A 22,416-nucleotide genomic window follows, 5' to 3' on the forward strand; every position below is an offset into this window, starting at 1 on the left:
TTCAACAAAGACCTTTCCATTTTAGAGTATGATGGTGCTAGGCTATTAGAACAACCATGCTGTTCATTCTAGGATACAGTGCAGTGTTAAGGACATGGGATGTAACAACTATGTTTTCTTCTACATTTTGCATGAATTTGTATATTTAAATTTAGTGTATTGCAAGAGCCGTAAGTTATTATAAATAAAGCAAGAATATCCTCGCATGCACTTTTTCTTATACCACAGTAAAAGAATAATAGCTAGTAGGCCATGTGTAATTCTAAGAGTTTGATTATAAGGACTCATAGAGGCATATGGCCTATGTGAATTAATGCAGGAACAAAAAACAAATACCTCATGTTCTCACTTATAAGTGGGAGCTAAACATTGAGCACCCATCGACATAAACATAGGAGCAGTAGACACTGTGGACTACTAGACGGTGAAGCGAGTGAGGGTGCATGGGTGGAAAAATCTACATGTTGGGTACTATATTTACCACCTGGGTAACAGGATCCATACCCCAAATGTCAGCATCAAGCAATATAGCCAGGTAATGGTACCACACATGTACCCTCTGTATCTAAAATAAAAGTTGAAATTTTGAAAAAAAGGACTCACGGGGAGAAGAATAATAGCACAGTGTTGGTAGTTTGGAGCAGTGGACTTTGTCTTGAATCCTCATAGGGTAGTAGTTGAGATGTCTACAGTGTGTCTCCTAAGTTAGCTTGTATGAGGATTACTGTTGGATATACTGTGTGTCTTGTTTCTTTCATCATTATTTCATTGGGAGAGGGTGGTTATGATATACCAGTCCCAGTTTATTGAATCTTTATGTTGTAATCAAGACATATAAAGCCATAATTGTGGAAAAAGTGGTCTAGGCACTTTCTTATTTGGATACACTTTTCCTCACTGATAAATGATGGAGCTACTGTTTCTGTATGGAGTTCCTTCTTTGAAGTTCATAGTCATTTATATTTTATTGAATGTTTGATCCACGTCACCCATTGTGCTAAAGGATATTTTTGTGAACTCTACCTCAAATGATTTTTGCCTAGGTTACAGTATAAATAAGTATATACAGTCATTCCTTGGTATCTGTGGGGGATTGGTTTCAGGCCTCAGTATGGATACCAAAATCTACAGATGCTCAAGCCCTTTATATAAAATGGCAGTATTTGCACATAACTTAGGTGCATCCTCCTGTATACTTCAAATCTTTAGATTACTTATATTAATAGTATCAAATACAATGTAAATGCTATATAAATAGTTGTTATACTGTATTTATTGTTTGTATTGTTATATTTTTAAAATTATTGTTTCTGATCTATCGTTGGTTGAATTTGTGGAGGCAGAAACCACAGATATGGAAGTCCAATTCTATGCATATATAATGATGTACATGCCTGTAATCTATATAGAGCATGTGAATATATTTACGTAGCCATTGCGTTAAAAAGGATAACCAATTAAATTGTCTAACCAAAACTTTTACCTGAATAGGTAATGGTTCTACAATTGAGGTGAGAATTTTTGTTAGAAATTGAGTCAAGACAGTGCAGTCATAATTTTGGTTCAGAAAATCTTCAGACAGAATCCTGAAATTGGATTAATACATCTGGATTGCTGGTTTTCTCAGATGCTTAGCAGAAGCAAGTGAATTTTCTTTGGAGAATGATAAAATAATCTGGCCTTAAATTATGTCTAAAGTTTTATAAAATAGGGTCTAGCACATGGTCAGAAATAACAAGTATGTAGTAAGGAAAGAAGAATAAAAAGATATAAGACCTAGAAATGAAAGCAGAAATCCTAGTTATTTGGTAAAACATGATTAATTCACGTAGAGAACCCAAAATAATTTATATATAGTTTAAACTAAAAAGTTTATCATGCTTGGTGGATACATGGTCAGTATATAAAACTTAATTGCATTTTTTATACCAGCAAAACATATTAGGAAATGAACTTAAGAATTTACAATATTACTGGAGGTATGAAGAGCAAATATAATGAAAAATGTGTATTACCTCTATTCAGAGAATTCTACAAATGTTGAGAAAAATGGAAGGTGTAATATATTCAGGGAAATAACAAAGTTCATGGTTTGGAAGACTCACTATGATAAAGATACCAGTTCTCTCTGAATAGATATTAGATTCAGAAAATACTGACCATGGATTATCAACAACAGGAAACCATTACCACCCTTAGCCAGAAGGGACAAGAATTAGTATCCTGTGACAGAAGCTGCCCAATAAGACCAATAACCTTAGACAGAGGAACACAGGCACTATCAAACTGTGGCTCAGCAGAGAGTGAGCTGGGTAAATAAATATCCGGACCTCTTTCTCCTTTACCCTGGAATCACCAGCTAGTGCCTCCAACTGATGAAATTCAGTCACAGCCAGAGAACAAGGAGCAGTATAACTAGTCTGTAGAGAGGTTGGGCTCTTAGGCTAAGCAGAGTAGAGATGATGAAGATTGGCCCATTCTCAGTTACTACTCTTTTTCATAACATTTCTGGCCATTATTCCCTGTTAGTTTTTGCATATGAACTTTAGAGTAAACTTGCTTATTTTTTCTTTGGTATGTTATTAGCACATAAAATTTACAATAATCTAAGAAGAATTGACATCTTTATGATGTTCAGTCTTCTTGTCCCAGAGTGTGGTGTGTCATTCCATTTGTTTCAGTCTACCTCTGTGTCTTTCCTCATACAGATTTTGAACATTTCTCATTAAATTTATTCCTAGCTCTTTCATGTTTCTTGTTACTAGTTTAAATGTAATTTTTCCTTCCCATGTAGTTTTCAAATGATTTTTCTTTTATTGCATATAGTTTTACTGTACAGCTTTTTTGGTGGATAAAAATAAGTTGTTTTGTTTTTACTGTGAATTGTGCTATAGTTATTTTGGTATAAATGATAAACGTGAATTATATAAAAATAAATACATGCAGTACAGAAAACTACAAAGAAGGTAAGAGAAAAAAACGTTAGACTAAAAATGCATCCCTAGAGAAATAACAGCCATAAAATTTTGTGAGCATTGTTCTAGATTTTTCTCAGTCCCTACTTATAAATTGAAGATTGGGTAGACAGACGTTTTTAAATAAAAGGGACTCTATTGCACATGTTCTTTTGGTAACTAATAATTTTAGAGTTTTTTCTCATATAATGAAACAATAAGGCTGTCTGATGTGAAATTGAGGAGATTATTACATCTTAGATAATTATTTTTTCTCTATAAGGAACACTGTCTTTCTAAAACTAAGAACAAACTGATATGAAAAACCTTGGCGATTCATGTTATTTTTTTTTTTTTAACTACATTTCATCTCTAGTTGATTTTGGTACTCTGCTCTGTATACTCTGGAAATAAGCACATAAATTCAACCATTTTGACTCCCCCCAATTTGTATCTTAAGAATTACAGCATTTATCTTCTCTTGTATAACCACAGTGAACACAGATGTTTAGGCATAATTCTATACAGTTCATCACTAAACTTTTTACTCTTGATTTGTTCATTCCATCCTGTTTGTTTTGATTCATCTCATGGGCCCATTTTTACCAGGGCCTTCCGTATTGCTACCATATGCTTTTCTGCCCCTGTTGGCATCCAGTTTAGCCATGTGACTTATTTTGGCCAGTGAAATGAGAGTCTTTGCAAATGTTTTAAAGGAGACATTGTTTGATTTGCCTTTGCTTTTCACCTTTTCCCAGGAGAATAGCCTATTTCCACTACAGTCTGATGCTCCAGTTTGGTTCTTAGAATAGAGAAAAGCAAATGTAATGTGAACAAGCCATAGATCTTTGTTTTTGGAAGGTGTCAGGTTTTTTTTTCGTTTCGTTTTGTTTTCTGCAGAATTATGTAGAGCAGCTGCTCGAAACCCTCTGTTAGTGTTTCCTATCAAACCTGGTCTTTAAAGGGATATTCCTAATTTAATCACATGGCCTACTCAACTCCTGAGACAGCATCACTGCTATGGTTTGAATATTTGTCCCATCCAAAGTTCATGTTGAAATTTAGTCCTCAGTGTGGCAGAAGTGGGACATTGGGCCTTTAAGAGGCCGTTGGGTCATGAGGGCTCTGCCCTCATGAATGAATTGATCCAATTCTCATGAATGAATTAATCCACTCAGGTATTAATGGGTTATTATGGGAATGCGACTGTTGGCCTTATAAGAGGAAGAGAGACCTGAGCTAGTATGCTCAGCCTCTTCGCCGTGTGATATCTGGCACTGCCTCAGGACTCTGCATAGAGTCCCCACGAGGAAGAAGGCCCTCAGCAGATGGAACCCTTCAACCTTGGACTTCTGTAAGAATAACTGTAAGAAATAAGTTCCTTTTTCTTTATAAATTACCCAGTTTTAGGGATTCGGTTATAAGTAACAAAAATGGACTAAAACAATCACTAGTAACTGAAAGATTATTAGATTTATATTTCAGCAGTACAATATATTCTACAGAACTTAACATCCTTCATGAGGTGGGAAGAAGTATTGCTGGTTCTCAGTATCTTCTCTTTCGGCTAACCTAGATTTTCCTTAATTCCCTTTGATCTGTATCTAGCGGAACTTCTCAAGTTTGAAACTAACAATTTTATGTTCCATAACTTTGATTTTGCTTATAACTACTCTCAATATGGATTTAAAGCTATGGTGGCATTTTTTTTCTTTGTATCTATCCTTTTTTATTATCTTTTTCATTTCATTCATTCAACAACTGTTTTCACATAGCCTAGTAAAGAGAGCCTGAGTCAGGGATTACATACTGATTACTTGGGAGATTTACTTCCAGTATAGAGTGGGCAAAAGAACAAGAATCTGAGGCAGGGAAGGATAAAAAGTAATTCGAGGTAATGCATTGTTGTTCTGGCCATTGCTTCATGATAAACCATGAAGACATCAAGTCACTGACTTAGCCACCCAAGAACTGAGAAACCGTGCCCTAGAGCAAGCCGTCAGATGGAAGAAGATAAATTATCTCTCTCGTTTCCTTTTGTGTTTTGTCTTCCAGTTTGTTGTTCATACCATCCCCCTGTATAGTAGCATTGTTTATCCCAGTCTGGAAATGGTAAACGGAGAAAAAGACTCTAGGCATGCAGCTGGTTATCCTCACTTGATGGAGTCATTTGAACTGTATATATTTGGCAGGCTGATGTAGCAATTAGTAGGCTGAGGCAGAGAAATGGACTTAAAATTCTAGTAGCTAGCTGAGGTTGAATCTCAAAAGATGCATAAGATGTGTCCCATACAACAATAAATATTTAATAAGAGACAGGAACTGCCCTAGGTGCTCTGTTTATAGCAGTCAACAAAAACAGTTCCTGCCTTCACAGAGATGTCCTTACATCTTGGCTTTCTATTGGTATTTCACAGCGGCATAATGGCTTATTTTTTGTACTTTTTCTTCACTTTTCTTCTAAGTTCTTATGTTACTCCTACTGAGAGGTATACTCTTCCTCTGAGTATTCACAATTACATTTCATTTTTCTTAATTTTATTACCCCCATTCCTTTTAGATGTCCTGTTTTTCTTTTTCAAAAAAATTTAATTTTGTTTCAAGTTCCAGGATACACTTGCAGGATGTGCAGGTTTGTTACATAGGTAAATATGTGCCATGGTGGTTTGCAGCACCTATCAATCTATCACCTAGGTATTAAGCCCCACATATATTAGCTATTTATCCTGATGTTCTACCTCCCCCCGCACACCACCCTCCCCACTGACAGGCCCCAGTGTGTACTGTTCCCCTACCTGTATCCATGTCTTCTCATTGTTCAGCTCCCACTACATGCAGTGTTTGGTTTTGTGTTCCTGCGTTAGTTTGCTGACGATAATGGCTTCCAGCTCCATCCATGTCCCTGCAAAGGACATGATCTTGTTCCTCTTTATGGCTGCATCATATTCCATGTTGTATATGTACCACATTTTCTTTATCCAGTCTATCTTTGATGGGCATTTCGGTTGATTCAATGTCTTTGCTATTGTGAATAGTGCTGCAATGAACATAACACGTGTATGTATCTTTATAATAGAATGATTTATATTATTTTGGGTATATATACCCAGTAATGGGATTGCTGGGTCAAATGGTGTTTCTGGTTCTAGGTCTTTGAGGAATCGCCACACTGTCTTCCACAATGGTTGCACTAATATACATTTCCACCAACAGTGTAAAAGCGTTCCTATTTCTCCACAGCCTTGCCAGAATCTGTTGTTCCTTGACTTTTTTTTTTTTTGAGACCGAGTCTCGCTCTGTTGCCAGGCTGGAGTGCAGTGGAGTGATCTCGGCTCACTGCAACTTATGCCTCCCCAGTTCAGGCAATTCTTCTGCCTCAGCCTCCTGAGTAGCTGGGACTACAGGTGTGTGCCACCATACCCAGCTAGTTTTTGTATTTTTAGTAGAGATAGGGTTTCACCATGTTGGCCAGGATGGTCTCGATCTCTTGACCTTGTGATCTACCCACCTCAGCCTCCCAAAGTGCTGGGATTACAGGAGTGAGACACCGTGCCTGGCTGATTTCTTAATAATATCCATTCTGACTGGTGTGAGATGGTATCTTATTGTGGTTTTGATTTGCATTTCTCTAATGATCAGTGATGTTGAGCTTTTTTTGATATGTTTGTTGGCATCATAAATGTCTTCTTTTGAGAAGTGTCTGTTAATATCCTTTGCCCACTTTTTGATGGGGTTGTTTTTTTCTTGTAAATTTGTTTAAGTTCCTTGCAGATTCTGGATATTAGGCCTTTGTCAGATGGATAGATTGCAAAAATTTCCTCCCATTCTGTAGGTTGCCTGTTCACTTGATGCTACTTTCTTTTGTTGTGCAGAAGCTCTTTAGTTTAATTAGATAGCATTTGTCCATTTTTGCTTTTGTTGCAATTGCTTTTGATGTTTTTGTCATGAAATCTTTGCCCGGGCCTGTATCCTGAATGGTTTGCCTAGATTTCCTTCTAAGATTTTTATACTTTTGGGTTTTACATTTAATGAGTCTTTAACCTATCTTGAATTAATTTTTGTATAAGACATAAGGAAGGGGTCCAGTTTCAGTTTTCTGCTTATGGCTAGCCAGTTTTCCCAGCAGCCTTTATTAAATAGAGAATCCTTTCCCCATGTCAGGTTTGCCAAAGATCAGATGGTTGTAGATGTGCGGTCTTATTTCTGAGATCTCTGTTCTGTTCTATTGGTTCATATGTCTGTTTTTGTACCAGTACCATGTTGTTTTGATTACTGTTGCCCTGTAGTATCATTTGAAGTTGGGTAGTGTGGTGCCACTGGCTTTGTTTTTTTTGCTTAGGATTGTCTTGGCTATACGGGCTCTTTTTTGGTTCCATATGAATTTTAACGTAGTTTTTTCTAAGTCTGTGAAGAATGTTAATGGTAGTTTAATTGGAATAGCATTGAATCTATAAATTACTTTGGGCAGTATGGCCATTTTCATGATATTGATTCTTTCTATCCATGAGCATGGAATGATTTTTCATTTGTTTTTGCTCTCTCTTATTTCCTTGAGCATTGGTTTGTAGTTCTCCTTGAAGAGGTCCTTCACTCCTTCACTTCTCTTGTTAGCTGTGTTCCTACGCATTTTATTCTTTTCGTAGCATTTGTGAATGGGAGTTCGTTCATGATTGGGCTCTCTGCTTGTCTATTGTTTGTGTATGGGAATGCTTGTGATTTTTGCAGTTGATTTTGTATCCTGAGACTTTGCTGAAGTTGCATATCAGCTTAGAAAGCTTTTGGGCTGTGACGATGGGGTTTTCTAGATATAGAATCATGTCATCTGCAAACAGAGACAGTTTGACTTCCTCTCTTCACATCTGCATACCCTTTGTTTCTTTGCCTTGCCTGACTGCCCTGGCCAGACCTTCCAATACTATGTTGAATAGAAGTGGTGAGAGAGAGCATCCTTGTCTTGTGCTAGTTTTCAAGGGAAATGCTTCCAGCTTTTGCCCATTCAGTATGATATTGGCTGTGGGTTTGTCATAAATGGCTCTTATTATTTTGAGGTATGTTCCATCAATACCTAGTTTATTGAGCGTTTTTAACATAAAGGGATGTTGAATTTTATCGAAGGCCTTTTCTGTGTCTATTGAGATAATCATGTGTTTTTTGTCTTTAGTTCTGTTTATGTGATGAATTAGATTTATTGATTTGTGTATGTTGAACCAGCCTTGCATCCTGGGGATGAAACTGACTTGATCGTGGTGGGTAAGCTTTTTGAATGTGCTGCTGTATTCAGTTTGTCAGTATTTTATTGAGGATTTTGTTTGTTTGTTTGTTTGTTTGAGACAGAGTTTCGCTCTTGTTGCCCAGGCTGGAGTGCAATGGCGTGACCTTGGCTCACTGCAACCTCCACCTCCCAGGTTCAAGCACTTCTCCTGCCTCAGCCTCCTGAGTAGCTGGGATTACAGGCGCTTCCAGTACACCACGCTAATTTTTGAGGATTTTGCATCCATGTTCAGGGATATTGGCCTGAAGTTTTCATTTTTGTTGTTGTATCTCTCAGGGTTTGGTATCAGGATGATACTGACCTCATAAAATGAATTAGGGAGCAGACCCTCCTTTTCAATTGTTTGGAATAGTTTCAGAAGGAATGGTACTAGCTCCTCTTTGCACCTCTGATAGAATTCAGCTGTAAATCCATCGGTCATGGGCTCTTTTTTGGCTGGTAGGGTATTCGTTACTGCCCCTTCAAAACTTGTTATTGGTCTATTCAGGGATTCAACTTCTCCCTGGTTCGGTTTTGGGAGGGTGTATGTGTCTAGGAATTTATCTGTTTCTTCTGGATTTTCTAGTTTATTTGCATAGCGGTATTTATAGTATTATCTGAAGGTTGTTTGTATTTCTGTGGGGTCAGTGGTGATATCCCCTTTATCAGTTTTTTGGTGTATCTATTTGATTCTTTTTTCTTATTAGTCTAGCTTGCAATCTATCCATTTTATTATTTTTTTCAACAAACCGGCTTCTGGGTTCATTGATTTTTTTTGGAAGGGTTTTTCATGTCTGTATCTCCTTCAGTTCTGCTCTGATCTTGGTTGTTTCTTTTCTTCTGCTAGTGTTGTGGTTTATTTGTTCTTGGTTCTCTATTTCTTTTAGTTTTGATGTTAGGGTGTCAACTTGAGATTTTTCTAGCTTTTTGATGTGGGCAGTTAGTGCTATAAATTTCCCTCTTAACACTGCTTTAGCTGGATCCCAGAGACTCTGTGTGTTGTCTCTTTGTTCTCATTGGTTTCAAAGAACAATTGATTTCTGCCTCAATTTCATTATTTACCCAGGGGTCATTCAGGAACAGGTTGTTCAATTTCCATGTAGTTGTGTGGTTTGAGTGGGTTTCTTTATCTTGAGTTATAATTTGATTGTGCTGTTTTCTGAGAGACTGTTCTGATTTCAGTTCTTTTGTATTTGCTGAGGAGTGTTTTACTCCCAAGTACGTGATCGATTTTAGAGTAAGTGCCATGTGTCACCAAGAAGAACATATATTCCGTTGTTTTTGGGTGGAGAGTTCTGTAGATATTTATCAGGTCCACTTGATCCAGAGCTGAGTTCCCGTCCTGAATATCCTTGTTAATTTTGTCTTGGTGATCTGTCTGATATTGACAGTGGGGTGTTAAAAGTCTCCCACTATTATTGTGTGGGAGTGTAAGTGTCTTTGTAGGTCTCTAAGAACTTGTTTTATGAATCTGTGTGCTCATGTATTAGGTGTATATATATTTAGGATAGTTAGCAGTTCTCACTGAATTGAACCCTTTACCATTATGTGATGCCCCTCTTTGTCTTTTTTGATCCCTGTTGGTTTAAAGTCTATTTTGTCAGAAACTAGGATTGCAGCCCCTGCTTTTTTCTGCTTTCCATTTGCTTCGTATATTTTCCTCCATTCCTTTATTTTGAGCCTATGTGTGTCTTTGCACGTTAGGTGGGTCTCTTAAATCCAGCACATTGATGAGTCTTGACTCTTTATCCAGCTTGCCATTCTGTGTCTTTTAATTGGGGCATTTAGCCCGTTTACATTTAAGGTTAATATTGTTGTCTGTGAATTTGATCCTGTTATGATGGTAGCTGGTTATTTATCAGACTTGGTGATGTAGTTGCTTTATAGTGTCATTGGTCTTTGTACTTCAGTGTGTTTTTGCAGTGGCTAGTAGTGGTTTTTCCTTTCTATATTTAGTGCTTCCTTCAGGAGCTCTTGCAAGGTAGGCCTGGTGGTGACTAATTCCCTCAGCATTTGCTTCTCTGAAAAGGATTTTATTTTCCCTTAGCTTATGAAGCTTAGTTTGATTGGATATGAAATTCTGGGTTGGAAATCCTTTTCTTTAAGAATATTGAATATGGGCCCCCAATCTCTTCTTGCTTGTAGGGTTTCTGCTGAGAAGTTTGCTGTTAGTCTAATGGGTTTCCCTTTGTAGGTGACCTCCCCTTTCTCTCTGGCTGCTGTTAACATTTTTTTCCCTTCATTTTTTTTTTTTTTTTTTTTTTTTTTTTTTTTTTGAGACGGAGTCTCGCTCTGTCACCCAGGCTGGAGTGCAGTGGCGCAATCTCGGCTCACTGCAAGCTCCGCCTCCCGGGTTCACGCCATTCTCCTGCCTCAGCCTCTCCGAGTAGCTGGGACTACAGGTGCCCGCCACCACGCCTGGCTAATTTTTTTGTATTTTTAGTAGAGACGGGGTTTCACCGTGGTCTTGATCTCCTGACCTCGTGATCCGCCTGCCTCGGCCTCCCAAAGTGCTGGGATTACAAGCGTGAGCCACCCCGCCCGGCCTTTTCCCTTCATTTTGACCTTGGTGAATTTGATGATTATGTGTCTTAGGGCTGATCTTCTCATGGAGTATCTTACTGGGGTTCTTTGGATTTCATGAATTTGAATGTTGGCCTGTCTTATTAGGTTAGGGAGGTTTTCCTAGATGATATCCTGAAGTATGTTTTCCACCTTGGTTCTATTCTCCCTATCTCTTTCAGGTATCCCGGTCAGTCATAGGTTTGGTCTTTTTACATAATCCCAAAGTTCATGGAGGTTTTGTTTGTTTCTTCTCATTCTTTTTTCTCTCATCTTGTCTGCCTGTCTTATTTCAGCAAGATAGTCTTTAAGCTCTGAAATTCTTTCCTCTGCTTGGTCAGTTTGGCTGTTGATACTTGTGGTTGCATTGTGATGTTCTCAGGTTGTGTTTTTCAACTCCATTAGGTTATGTTCCTTTCAAACTATTCTGGTTAACAGCTCCTGTAATGTTTTATCATGGTTCTTAGCTTCTTTGTATTGGGTTAGAACATGCTCCTTTAGCTCAGCTAAGTTCGTTGTTACCCTCCTTCTGAGGCCTACTTGTGTCAGTTCATCCATCTCCACCTCCGCCCAGTTCTGTGCTCTTCCTGGAGAGGTATTATGATCATATGGAGAAGAGGCACTTTGGCTTTTCGAGTTTTCATTGTTTTTTCCTTGATTCTTTCTCATCTTTGTGAGTTTATCTAGTTTTGATCTTTCAGTTTGCGAGGACCTTTTTGTTGATGCTGTTATTGTTGTTGCTTTCTGTTTGTTTTTCTTTTAACATTCAGGCCCCTCTTCCGTAAGGCTGCTGTGGTTTGCTGGGGGTCACTCCAGACCCTATTCACTTGGGTCCCTTCTGCACCTGCAGGTATAACCAGTGGAAGATGCAGAATAGCAAAGATGGCTGCCTGCTACTTCCTCTGGCTGGGATCTTCGTCCCAGAAGGGCACCAACCTGATGCCAACAGGAATGCTCCTGTATAAGGTGTCTGGCGACCCCTGTTGGGGGTCTCACCCAGTCTGGAGGCAGGGGATCTGGGACCTGCTTAATGATGCATTCTGGCTGCCCCTTGGCGGAGCGGGTACTGTGTGCTGTGGGGAATCCCCATCATCTGGACTGCCTGGATTCCTCAGAGCTGGCAGGGGAAAGTCTAAGTCTACTATTCTGTGAATACTGTGGCTGCCTCTCCCACTAGAGGCTCAGTCCCAGGGACATCAGAGTTCTGTCCCTAAACCCCTGGCTGCAGTTGCTGAAATTCCTGCAGGAAGGCCCCACCCAGTGAGGAATGATGGGTTAGGGTTCCACCTAAAGAGGCAGTCGGGCCATGATCTGCCATAGCCATAGCCATTGTGAGTGCTGTGGGGAATTCCATCTGGGTCCAAACCATCTAGTCTTCCTGGCACTAGCAGGGGAAAATTGGCAGACTGGAGCTGCAGTGATGGCTGCCACCCCTTGCCCCTATTCCCCGGGAACTCAGGCATCTTAGGCAGCAGGCAGGGCGGTGATGATGGCCACCCCTTCCACGAGGAAGTCGGTAGCCATAGGTAGTCGCTAACCCATTGGCTGCTGAGAGGCCACCAAGAGGCTGCCGAGAATCTGGACAGCTCTGCATTTGGGACCCAAGGCCCTGGTGGCATGGGCTCATGGGGGGCTCTCCTGATCTGTGGGTAGCATGGATCCATGGAAAAAACATGGTTTCTCAGGCAGGGTAGTGTGTCCAGAATTGGTGGGTTCTTGGTCTCACTGACTTCAAGAATGAAGCCACGGACCTTTGTGGTGAGTGTTACAATTCTTAAAGGCGGCGTGTCCAGAATTTGTTCCTTCTGATGTTCAGATGTGTTCGGAGTTTCTTCCTTTTGGTGGATTCGTGGTCTCGCTGGCTTCAGGAGTGAAGCTGCAGACCTTCGCAGTGAGTGTTACAGCTCATAAAGGCAGTGTGGACTCAGAGTGAGCAGCAGCAAGACTTATTACAGAGCAAAAGAACAAAGCTTCCACAGTGTGGAAGGAGACCCAAGGGGGTTGCCACTGCTGGCTCCGGCAGCCTGCTTTTATTCTCTTATCTGGCCCCACCCACATCCTGCTGATTTGTCCATTTTACAGAGAGCCGATTGGTCTGTTTTACAGAGAGCTGATTGTTTTACAGGGTGCTGATTGGTGCGTTTACAATCCCTGAGCTAGACACAAAAGTTCTCCAAGTCCCCACTAGATTAGCTAAATACGAGTGCTGATTGGTGCATCCACAAACCCTGAGCTAGACACAGGGTGCTGATTGGTGTGTTCACAAACCTTGAGCTAGATACAGAGTGCTGATTGGTGTATTTACAATCCCTTAGCTAGACATAAAGGTTCTCCAAGTACCCACTAGACTCAGGAGCCCAGCTGGCTTCACCCAGTGGATCTCCCACCGGGGCCGCAGGTGGAGCTGCCTGCCAGTCCCGCACTGTGGGCCAGCACTCCTCAGCCCTTGGGCGGTCGATGGGACCAGGTGCTGTGGAGCAGAGGGCTGCGCTCTTGGGGGAGGCTCGGGCTGCACAGGAGCCCACGGTGGGATTAGTGGGGGGAGGGCGGGGGAGGCTCAGGCTCATGGGCTGCAGGTCCCGAGCCCTGCCCCATGGGGAGGCAGCTAAGGCCTGGCAAGAAATCCAGAGCAGTGCCGGTGGGCCAGCACTGCTGGGGGACCTGGCGCACTCTCCGCGGCTGCTGGCCTGGGTGCTAAGCCCCTCACTGCCCAGGCGGAGGGGCTGGCCGGCGGCTCCGAGTGTGGGGCCACCAAGCCCACTCCCACCCGGAACTCTAGCTGGCCCGCAATCGCTGCACGTAGCCTCAGTTCCCGCCCATGCCTCTCCCTCCACACCTCCCTGCAAGCTGAGGGAGCTGGCTCCGGCCTCGGCCAGCCCAGAAAGGGGCTCCCACAGTGCAGCGGCGGGCTGAAGGGCTCCTCACGCGCAGCCAGAGTGGGCGCTGAGGCCGAGGAGGCGCTGAGAGTGAAAGGGATGCCGGCAAACTCAAACCACACTGAGTACGGCCAAGAGATCTTTATTGGAGAGGTTGAGGTCAGGTCACGCAGGAGAGAGAGAGAGCTGTTGGGTGGAGTAATTTATAGTCCCCAGGGCTATGTGGGCACTGATGATTGGATGGGGGGCGGGCCTGAAGGGAGGAGTAGGAGGTGCCTTCTTTTATTGGGTCTCATTTGGCAGGCTGACGTAGTGCTGGGTGAAGAAGAACCCGGAACCAGCGCCATCTTTTGGCGCCTTGCGTCACCTAACATTCCTCCCTTTTGTTTCTCTTAGAGATGGGTGGAGGGGCGTCGTATCTCATCTGGCTACTTCCTGCTGAGTGGGGGCGTTGAGGGGGAGTAAAGGGAGGACTGTTAGGGGCATCTATCAGTAGAATATGCCCGAGTAGTGTGGCGGCGTATGTAAACACCTCTTGGGGTGTGAAGTCCATGAAGGTTCCTCTAACATTGTGATCTATTTGAAGGGTAGCGATGGATTGGCTATGAGCCAGCTTTCAGCGCAGAGATCATTGAGAAATTTGTGGAATTGGTTGGCGGTTGTCATGACTGGCTTGGGTTAGCAGGTTGTGAGCCCGTCTGTGGAATCTGTCCCGTCCTTGCTGGTGGCTAAAAGTTGGTAGTTTCTGAGGAGAAGCTGGTTAAATGTTTGGTTAGATATGGAAGAGATTTGGTTTCTCATAAACTTAATGAGGCAGGGGAGTAGTGCACAGAAAGCGAGGATACCCATTAGGGGGCCTAAAAAGGGAAGGAGCCAAGCTAAGGGGGGGGTTTTGAGGGTTTCCCAAAGGGAGGGAGTAGTGCTAGCATTCATTAGTTTACCTTTTATCTGATGTAGGTTTTTAATGCTAGTTTCGATTACTTGGGACTCATTAATGTAATAACAACAGTTCTCCTGTAAGAAGATGCAAGTACTGCCTTTTTCGGCTGTGAGTAGGTCCATGGCGCGGCGGTTTTGAAGGGTGACACCATCTAGAGATATGATTTGTTGTTGGAGGGTGGCTAGAGACTGAGCCGTTTCCTCAATGGCCGTCTGCATCTGGGTTTGGAAATCTGAAAACTGGGATACACCGTATCCTAAAGAGGTGACTCTTAGTCCTGTACCTATGAGAGAGGTTGTTAGAGAGATTCCAAGCATGATAGGTAGGAAGATTGCTCTCTTTTTCCGACGGTCCTCAGGAGAGTTGGGCTTAGGGTGATCAAACTGATAGGCTTGAAGGCCTTCAGAGAAGGAGAGCAATGTGAGTTGAGGGACTAGTGTGGTGGGTATGCAGGGGCCAGGGATAGAGGAATTAATGGATTTGTATAAGGAGCTGTTACACCAAAAAAAGAGGCTGTCTGGAGCTGGAAAGTTGAGGAGGGGTGACAGTTTGTTTGCATGTTACATTGTGGGGCGGTAGCTGGTGTTGTAACAGGTAGGGATAGGGACGCTGAGGTTGGCAAGGAGGGGGACATGGGAGATTACAAAGCCGGTGGTCGGGGGGGAGGAGTTGCTTGTGTTTATGGAGCTAGATAGCGGAACCGCAGCAAGAGGGGGTTTGTCGATGTTTGCGCATAAGAAACAATCGGAAGTGGGGACCTGAGAGGTGTTTAATAGTAGTAATCCCTGATTGAGGAACAGAAGCCAGGAAGCCTGTAAGGAGGTTGTGTCGGCCTGTGGATGTAGCTGGGATTGTAGTTCAGTCTCTCCTTGAGAAATATGTGTGTTAATTTCGGCTAGAACCTGTTGGGAGTCAGTTTTTAGGGTACAGGTGATGGTTATAGTTTGTGCTGGATAAGACCAGGCGTTGCTTGGGTATATTCCCCCTATGGCTGCCTGGCCCCAGATTGCGTTGGCTGGGTCGGTGATGTGAATTGCTCGAGATGAGGCATTGTTTTTGGTCACATAATATATGAATGGGGTCTGTCTGTCGGTATTTTTGGTGATCCAATTCATAACACAGTTGGTCCAGGGACACCTATAGTTTTGGCGCCATTCAGTTTTACAGGCACTGCGGGATTGTTGGTGTGGAAAGCAAATGGCAAAGTGGAACATGTGGAAATAAGGGTCCTAACCGCTATCTATCATGGTGAGTTTAGGGAGGGGAAGGTCTACTGAGGATGCGTCGATGGAGCATCAGGTGTAACTGATGACATTGGTGTGTGACTTCCGGTTAGCGTTGTAGGTTTCTTTGAGGGTGAACAGGTAGTAGGGTTGTGAAGGGGGCCTGTTGGCGGAGGAGGGTCCGTAGAAGAAGATGTAAGAGGCGGAGAGCCAGAAGAGCGGGCTCGGAGCAGGCATGAGGGCGGCAGCTTACACCTTAGGAATAGTAGGAAGGGAGGGCGTTTTAGAAATGCGAGCTTTGAGAGGGTTGTGGGGTATGGGCGTGCCTGGCTTTAGAGGGGTTTGTGGGTTCGTGTTTAAGGAGAGACAGGCAGGAGGGTGGCAGGATTGAGGGGTGCACATTTTTGGAAAGTTACAGCGGAATCGTGCAGGAAGGAAACTAGGAGAGACAGTACGCGGCAAGGGGGAAGGGTGTGTAGACTTTTGTAGGTCAGGAGTTCCTTGAGTTGATGGGGGGAGGTAATGACAACAGCTGCCCTAAACGTTAATTTCTTTGACTCTTGAAGTAGTAGGTAGGCTGCAGCCAGGGCCCGAAGGCAGGGGGCCCACCCTCGCACGGTGGGGTCTACTCGGCCGGCAGGGATGCAGAGCCTCCCATGGTGAGAGAGGAAGGGGTATATGTATACGGCAGCTGGCTGAACAGGGCATCCCCTATTAGCCGATGGCCGTGTTGCGAGTCAGAACCTTCGAGCCAGTCATCACCAAAACGAAAGAACTGATGGGCCTCTCTAAGGCCGAGGGCCATGGGTTACCTGGTACCAGGATTTTTTGAGCGAGAGAAGGGAGGAAACCCAGGCCGGACGAGTGAGGAGGGAAAGGAGAAAACTCAGTTCCCTGCGGGCCAAGTTTGCTCTCAGAATTGTTTGGATAGGTATGCAACTGCCGCAAAGGTGGGTCCATGCATCTGACCTAGGACTCCAAGAGCCAAGCCATTGTGCTCATGTACATATAGAATGAAAGGTTGTTGTAAGTCTGGAAGACGTAGGGCTGGGGCTTTGAGTAGTGCCTGTTGGAGTGACAGGAAGGGCTGCTTGACTGTGGCCTCTACAGGCTCGGATGGGGTACCTCGGGAGAGATATAGGGGCTTTGCTAATAAAGAGTAGTTGGGGATCCAAGTTCTGAAGTAACCTGCTAGTCCTAAGAAGGAGAGTATCTCCTGTTTGGTTTTTGGGATGGGAAGACTTCTAATGAAGCACTTTTGGTCTAGGGTGATGGCCTTTGAGTCATGGGCAAGGAGGACTCCTAGATAGGTGACTTGAGTGAGGGAGAGCTGGACCTTTTGGGGGGATACTCGGTAGCCTCGGTCAGCAACGAAGTTGAGAAGAGAGGTGGTGTCAGTTTGTGAGACGGTTAGAGAGGGACTGCATAGGAGGAGGTCATTAATGTATTGTAGGAGGGTGGACTGGGGAAAGTGTAATTTTTGTAGGTCTGAGGCAAGAGTTTGACCAAAGATATGGGGGCTATCTCTGAACCGTTGGGGAAGCACTGTCCATGTGAGCTGTTGTGACTGTTTAGTGTCTGGGTCAGTCCAAGTGAAGGCAAACAGGTCTTGTGACTGAGGGGAGAGGGGAATGGTGAAAAAGGCATCTTTAAGATCTATGACTGAGAAATGTGTGGCACTAGGAGGAATAGAGGATAAGAGCTGAGGTCTTGGATAGGCAGAACATACCATTGGGTTTTTTTACTGCTAGAATAGGGGTGTTAAATGGAGAATGGGTTGGCCTGAGGAACCCTTTTCTTAAGAGGTCTAAAATAATTGGTTGTAATCCTTTCAGGCTGGAGACAGGGAGAGGATATTGGGGTTGGCTGGGGAAGTGGTATGGGTTTTTAAGGAATATTTGTATGGGAGGACAGAGTGCTAATGAGGGGGTGGTGGTGTCCAACACTATAGGGTTGACCCTGGCTGGGAGTGAAGGCAGAGTAGGAGCAGGAGTTTGATCTATGGAACTCGCCACCAAGGCAATGAGTGAGGTGGATTGCGGGAGGGTGATTGGGTTGAAGGTGATGGAGGTTTTAAATTTAGAGAGAATGTCTCTTCTTAACAAAGGGAGTGGGCATTGTGGCATGACTAGGAATTGATGGGAAAAGATGTGGCCGGAGAAAGTGCAGGAGAGGGGAGGAGTGGCTCTTGGACGTATGGTTTGGCCTCCGACCCCGACTATGGGAGATCCAAAGAGGGAAGTGGCACCCCAAAATTCCCTTAAAACTGAGAAAGTAGCTCCGGTGTCTAGGAGAAAGGTGATGGTACGTCCATCCACTGTTAAAGAGACCCTGGGCTCCTGTGTGGTGATAATTTGTGTCGGGAAGGAAGTCCCAAGGCCCCGTCAGTCTTGAATGGCCAATCCTAGAAGATCGGGAGTTGGGATGATGGCCGGCCCGGCCCCCCTTCGGGAGCCGGGGCAGTCTACGCCCCAATGGCCAGATTGATGGCATTTAGGACATGGCTGGTTGGGGGACCTGGGATTTGGGCACTCTCGGACCCAGTGCCCTTCCTTTCCGCGTTTGAAACAGGGCCCTGGGGGCTGACGTTGGGATGGATGGGCAGACAACAACTTATGGCCGTGTGATCGAGGGGAGGCTTGAAGGGCTTGTGCCAGTAACTGGTACTTTTGCCTCTTTGCCTTCTCATCTCGATTGTGATACACCTTAAATGCTGTCGATAAGATCTCGGTTTGAGGGGTGAGGGAGCCTTTGTCCAGTTTTTTTAGTTTACCTTTGATATCAGGAAAACTCTGCCTACCGTCTAGGGTTTCAGGATCTATGTTGGTGTACTGTTGGAGTGCCTGTGTAAGGCGGTCTAGAAAAGCAGACGGGTTTTCATTTTTATCCTGTATGACTTCATGAAGTTTTTCAAAGTTAACTGCCCTCCGTAGACTGGCTATGATGCAAGTAGCGAAATGGTCTCGGGCTGATACTCCATTTTGGGTGTTATAATCCCAACTGGGCTCATGCTCAGGTACTGCCTGCGCTCCTAGCGGTACGGCTGGGGTTGTTTGAGGAACCTCATTTGCATAAGTTCGAGCTTGCTCCTAGACTCGCCTATGCTCCTCGGGGAGGAGGGTGTTAGAGAGAATCATACAGATGTCATGGAAGGTAAGGCTATAAGCTTGGATGAGGTATTGGAATTCTTTGATATATAAAGCAGAATTGGAAGTGTAGGAGCCTAGGCATTTTTCTATTTGCGATAAGTCAGCCATAGAAAAGGGGACGTGGACTCGGACAATACCTTCTGCTCCTGCCACCTCTCTAAGGGGGGCAAGGGGGGGGTGTGACTTTGAGTGAGTGGTGGGGGTGCTGAAGGCCGGGGCTGATGGGATAGGCAGTTGAGGGTGTGGGGGGGGCAGCAGGAGGCTGGGCGACTTCTGGTTGGGTGGCGGCCGGAGGGCACGGTGGAGGGTGGTGGTATGGGGGGGGTTCGTTGGCTGGGTCGAAGTCAGGGACAGAGGGAGAGGTTGGTTTAAGTGCAGCAAGGAGTTGCTGCGGTTTGTAAGGGAGACAAAGGTTAGGTCTATCCTGTAGGAGAAAGAATCCATGGATATATGGGATCTCTACCCATTTTCCTGTTCGCTCGCAATAATTGTAGAGATCCTGGAGAAATGTTAGGATTGAGAGACCCATAAGTGGGCCATTTGCTTTGGTTGTCTAGGGGATATGTGGGCCAGTTTTGCTATTTGGGGTCTACCGTGGCCTTAGGGGCTTGAGGCGAGATGCTTTGTGGGGTCTCTTGCCTGCCTAGAGAGGTGGACCCCGGAGGGGAAGACTTACCGAGATGAGGCCGGTGTTGGGCGAACAGCTTGGCAAACAGGAGAATGGGTGAAGGCCGGTTGGGGATTTGGGTTGAGTCTAAGAAGAGATTGGGATTGCACTAAAAGTGGGGAGTCCCGATCCGAGTCATGGCACCAAATGAAAGGGATACCGGCAAACTCAAACCACACCGAGTACGGCCAAGAGATCTTTATTGGAGAGGTTGAGGTCAGGTTGCGCAGGAGACAGACAGAGAGAGCTGTTGGGTGGAGTAATTTATAGCCCCCAGGGCTATGTGGGCACTGATGATTGGATGGGGGGCGGGCCTGAAGGGAGGAGTAGGAGGTGGCTTCTTTTATTGGGTCTCATTTGGCGGGCTGACGTAGTGCTGGGTGAAGAAGAACCTGGAACCAGCGCCATCTTTTGGCGCCTTGTGTCACCTAACAGAGAGTGAGGGAGGGCTGCCAGGGCTGCCAGCACACTGTCACCTCTCAGTAGGTCAATCACTCACCATTTCCCTTGGCTGGTGGTAGGAGCTCCTGTTACCCTGTGTGGCTCCCAGGTGGGCCGTCACACCACCCTGCTTTTCCTTGCTCTCTCTGGCTTGTGCCAGCTGCCTAGTCAGTCCCGATGAGAGAACTTGGATACCTCAGTTGCCAGTGCAGGATTCACTCATTGTTTTCCTTCTTCTTGGTGGAGGGCCTCCGACCACAGCTGTTTCTAGTCGGCCATCTTGGCGCGCCCTGTTTTTGTTTACTTATTTTCAAATGAGGAAAGGTCTAGACAAATTCAGTGCTTTCTGCTGGTTCAGATGTGTGTGTTTTGTGAACTTTGCTTGCTTTTTGTATTTGCAACATTGGTGTACATACCATCACTTGTACTTTTCCGAGGGTTGTGTGGGGAGATAGAAATAAACATATCTATATAGTATAAGATTATGCTTCAATTCCACTTATTGAGAGCATGCCCAGAAAATAGCATGAGGTAGCAGAGAAAAATGTGCTTTTTACCAGGTTGATTTTTAATTTGCAAACCGTCATAATAGTATGAGCATCTCCCTACTCTTCAGTGAGAGAGAGAGAGAGAGAGAGTGTGTGTGTGTGTGTGTGTGTGTGTGTGTGTGTGTTTGTGTGTGTTTGTTTTAGACGGAGTCTGACTCTCACCCAGATTGGAGTGGGGTGGTGCGATCTCGGCTCAGGTTCAAGTGATTCCTCTGCCTCAGCCTCCTGAGTAGCTGGAACTACAGGTGCGTGCTACCACGCCCAGCTAATTTTTGTAATTTTAGTGGAGATGGGGTTTCACTATTGGTCAGGCTGGTCTCGAACTCCTGACCTCAGGCGATCCACCTACTTCAGGCGATCCACCTGTCTCGGCCTCCAAAGTGCTGGGATTACAGGTGTGAGCCTTCGCACCTTGCCTAGTGTGTTTCTTATGACTAAAGATACATATATTTTGTTGTACATTGTCCTTAAATGCAGACCAGCCACGGATTCGGGCCTTATTAAGAAATACCAGATGTCTTCTAACATGCGAATATAAATAAATTTGCTGTGTTTTAACACTGTATTGAAAGATGATATGTTTTATCTTCATCATGTCTCCTTTCTAAATGTGACATTTTTTTCGGCCTCCTGGCTAACATAACTATGATGGAATTTTCTCCTGCCCTGTTGAGTATTTCCTTTGATAATTTTTGCTAATGTTATTAGTGAAAAATGACAGTAATCATCATGCATGATTACTGTGGGTCTTTTTTCCCCTCCTCTTGTATTACATTTCCTGAAGGCATGGTGCCATTGTTGGTTCTCTTCTCTCGCCTTGCCCGTTTTTGACTGCTATTTTCTGCATGTTTCAGTTTTTTGAATTGTTACAGGAAAATGGTGTATATCCATGTATCTGTGTGGATGCAGGGGTTGTAGTTGTGGTTTGAGAACATTAATGTTCTAAATCTCTAAGGAGCAGAACTCCTTGCTCCCATACTAATTTTCATCCATGTTCAACAGCTGTCTCCGTATCTCTTTTATTCCTTCTTTCTTTTAAGACTTACGCGAATGAATGACTAGTTGAAAGTTATAGGTAAAAAAAAGTTCCATTAAGAAATATAATCTTCAAAATATTATATAAGTACAATCAGCCTTTCATATCCATGGATTCCATATCCATAGATTCAACCAATCACGGATTGAAAATATCAGGTGAAGAAAAATGAGTGGTTGCATTTGTACTGAACGTGTACAGACTTTTTTCTTGTCATTATTCCCTAAACAATACAGTATAACGTTATTTGCATAGCGTGTACTTTGTGTTAGGTATTATAAGTAGCCTAGAGATGACAAAGTATTTGGATGTGCATAGATTATATGCAAAACTACATCATTTTATATAAGGGACTTGAGCATCTGTAAATTTTCATGTTCAAAGTGGGTCTTGAAACCATTCTCCCATAGATACTAAGAGACTACTTTTTATAGTATATTTTGATGTAATAGTGCTTTATAAATATTTCTCTGTTCAAATTAAATATGCAAAAGAATTCCCAGTTTGTATAATCTGTATCCCACTGGATTCACAACCACAGCAATCTGGAAACCTCTATCTCAAAGGTGTAGTTCTCCTAGACTTTTAGTGCCATTGTTACCACCACCAGTTCATTTGTCCTCCTGCTTATCAGTTTCATCCTGGGTAGGTTCGAAGGACTGGATTTTTCTTGTGACTTTCTGACTTTTTTTACCTCATCAGTTCCTTCAAGCTGAGTTAGAGGAGTCAAAAGAATCCAGCCCAGGACCCTGGGGTTACAAACTAGAAC

The 22,416-nt window shown here is 43.8% G+C and overlaps 1 protein-coding gene across 4 annotated transcripts in view; it reads left to right on the forward strand.

The window, feature by feature from the left end:
• CNTLN (centlein) overlaps window positions 1-22,416 on the forward strand; it is a 369,700-nt gene that overhangs the window by 134,698 nt on the left and 212,586 nt on the right. The window lies entirely within an intron of this gene.

Source organism: Nomascus leucogenys, chromosome 1a, assembly GCF_006542625.1.
Source record: "Nomascus leucogenys isolate Asia chromosome 1a, Asia_NLE_v1, whole genome shotgun sequence".
Classification (NCBI taxonomy): Eukaryota; Metazoa; Chordata; class Mammalia; order Primates; family Hylobatidae; genus Nomascus; species Nomascus leucogenys.